This window comes from Amblyomma maculatum, chromosome 10 (genome assembly GCF_055883805.1).
Source record: "Amblyomma maculatum isolate TAMU_Amacu chromosome 10, ASM5588380v1, whole genome shotgun sequence".
Taxonomy (NCBI): Eukaryota; Metazoa; Arthropoda; class Arachnida; order Ixodida; family Ixodidae; genus Amblyomma; species Amblyomma maculatum.
Genome location: NC_139353.1, coordinates 58,858,227 through 58,861,461, shown reverse-complemented (window position 1 = coordinate 58,861,461; position 3,235 = coordinate 58,858,227). Strand labels below are relative to the sequence as shown.

At 49.3% G+C, this 3,235-nt stretch overlaps 1 pseudogene; it reads left to right on the top strand.

Annotated features, from left to right (window-relative positions):
* The first annotated feature begins 1,816 nt into the window (after nucleotides 1-1,816).
* Nucleotides 1,817-2,864, top strand: LOC146176600 (uncharacterized; annotated as a pseudogene).
* The last annotated feature ends 371 nt before the right edge of the window (nucleotides 2,865-3,235 follow it).

Sequence of the window (3,235 nt, the reverse complement as noted above, 5' to 3'; positions counted from 1 at the left end):
TGAGCTTCTGTATGCGTAGCAGCCAATTGGCTATGGCCTCTCCGCGCACGCTGAACACCAAGTCGCGGTATTTCCTGGTCCATCCCGAGCAAACAAAGCGGCCGAAGTTGAAGCATAGCTCTGTTCCCTGGGTCAGGTTGACCATTAGGATGTACGCATGTTCCACGCAGCCAACTGTCGAGCAGACGCTTTTCCTATCACTTGGGGCGCCATCAGAGTTCCGCTTTAACACGGCTATCAAAACTGCAGCGGCAACAACGAGAACTGCCGCACAAATGCATATCATGATGATTGCCTTGGCCGCACTTCGTCCTTTAACTTTGGCTGGCGGCCTACTGATCTTCGCTTCGGTGATAGGCTGAAACCATTAGAAGCAGAAATTGAGACAAACTTAGAAGCACATGGAAAAGGCTCGTTAATATGGTAATATAAATTTCTGTGGTAATAAAGTATTTTCTAGCATTACTGCACGAATATACTATAAGCGGAAACAACTGCTTAAATTTTTGCACATGATATTAGCGCCAGTTTAAGAGCTTGCGATAGCATTATCGCCACTGAACCACTCCAAGGTGTGGCGACAAGGTGCATTACCGAGATTATAAATTGGTAAACTGTAAATTGTTTTATAGGAAACGGTGGGAGACTATACTGGCCAACTCAGACTCATTGACGCAAGTTCGGGTAACTGAGTGGGCTCAAAAGGTCGCCGAGAGCAACGGACATGAGGCCATCTAAGTGTTGCACCCACAAATCGCTCATTGCTGACAATAAATGTTTTTCAATCCAATCCAAAATATAGGCAACGAAAGGCGCTGTATGTGTCACAGTGACACCTCTACGGCACCGTGGGGGAAGGGAGGAAGGTGGAAGTGAAAGCGGAAAAAGGTGCCGCAATGGAGAGCTCCAGATCAATTTCGACCAACTGAGGATATTTAACGTGAGCTGACATCGCACAGCACAAACCGCCCGGTCAGATGGCTGTTCCTATCTGGCTCTCCTGGACTGGAAAACAGAGTGGGGTTCTTGCCACTGGTGAATCTGTTATTGTTGTGGCTGTAGGAAGAAGGAAAAAATGCACGGGCCTGCTACTGGCTCTGTAGCCGAGCGGCGTATTTGGGTTTGTTCGGTACGGTGGCTTCGCAAGAGAGAAAACGACAGAAGAGACGAAGAAAGCAGGCTGTTCCGACTAGCATGTATACTGCCCCCAGGAGCCGAGCAGCCTAGCGATTAGCGGCGCTTGCTTTTTCAATGGGCGTCATATTGGACGCGGCACTACTTTCAGAGAGCAAATAATAATAATAATAATAATAATAATAATAATAATAATAATAATAATAATAATAATAATAATAATAATAATAATAATAATAATAGAAGCAGTTGTAGTAATATAACTGTTGTTATTATTATTATTATTATTATTATTATTATTATTATTATTATTATTATTATTATTATTATTATTATTATTATTATTAATTGCTTCACAGGAAGGGAAAGGAGCAGTATCTGTCACACTTGTTTCTCTGGACACCTGGGACACCTGCCTCTGGGGGCGGTAGCTGCTAGTCGGAACAACCCGCTTTCTTCGTCTTTTTGTCGCTTTCTCTCTTGAGGAGCCACTGTACCGAGCAAACCTAAACACGCCTCCGGGAAGCCCATTTGACAAACCAATATACACGTCTCCCGAAAACATCGTCGGGTCGCCGCCTTCTTGCCCGACTACATATCCAACACCACTCTCATAGAAGAGCGTGTACGCATTCCAATCCAGTGAAGATGCCCCCTTCACGGGCGCCCTCTTCCCGCAAACATGACCCGTGAGGACCATAATGGCCGGCGTCTGGCGCAGGCGGAAGCCCTGGCTCGTCACTATGGATCGAAACCCGGCGTATTATACGTAGACGCCTGCGATCCCCACCATGCTGGATGGTATACGGCTGCAGTCGTCCACCAATCCGAACTAGTGAACGGGCTTACTTTTCGAGCTCGTAACATAACACATGCGAAGGAGGTCGCCATTTCATTAGCTGCAGCTCATCTCACTTCCAAAAGAATTATTTCCGACTCGCGGGGGGCCTGTCGGAACGTCGCGTAGGGCTGGGTACCGTACCTAGCCTATCACCTTCTCCAAAGCAGCGTCTACACCAAGGACCCCGTTCACCGGAATATCATCTGTACTCCTGCTCACATGGGCCTTGAGGGAAATGAGGCAGCTGACGCCGCCGCCTGCGCGCTCTCTCACCAGGCACTCCCCCCCCCCCCCCGACCTCGGTGATCAGGAACTCGAATTCACTCTAGCTTATTCTTTCAAAGATATTGTTTTACTATATAAATCTGGCCACGGCATTTATCCCCGCCCATGTAAAGGCCTCTCAATGACAGAGGAGCGGCTTCTGCTGCGCCTTTATACAAATACTTTGCTGTGCCCGGCAGCTCTAAAACACTTCGACCACTCTTTCTCGGGCCACTGTCCGCACTGTGCGGAGAACTCTTCGCACATTTACCACGTGATGTGGGCCTGCCCCTCCAACCCTGCTATTCTCCCTTAACCCAACCCCGCCCGGTAGGACTGGGAGGCGACCCTGCTCGGATACTCTGACCTACATGCCCAAAATTCCTTGGTTGAGCACGCCTGGGCAACGGTCGATGCCACTGGAGTCCCGTACTACGGACCCCACCTAGTAATTGCGAGGACTGGCCTCTTAAGGGCTGGTCTAATCATACCTCCCTGTGAATGGTCTTTCGAGTCAATAAATGCCTTTCACCACCACCACGACCTCTCGCACTGGAACTCCGTAGCCTCACTTTACCACCTCCTGCAATCCCTGAACACGCCAACGACCAAGGCATCCAAGTGACCTCGGCAGTCGTTTCTGCCGGCTGTCTAAGCCAGCGGGACCCCGCCATCTTAAGCGGCATCGATGACCATGGTGTGGAGGACTAGCTCACATCCTATCAGCTGGTGCGCTAACAACGAGTGGGACGCGAAAACGAAACTTAGCATTATTTTTTACCTGACTGGCCTGGCGAAAAACGAAACTTAGCATTATTTTTTACCTGACTGGCCTGGCGAAGTTATGCCGGAACCATGAGACAGACATTACGATATGGCCAGTTTTCAAGACAAGCGTATCACAGGCCTTCGGCCAGCCGGTGTCCGAAACCTCCGCGCGGAACAGCGTTTCCGAGCGTGGTGTCAGCAGGTCGACGAGACGGTTACGAGTTGCAT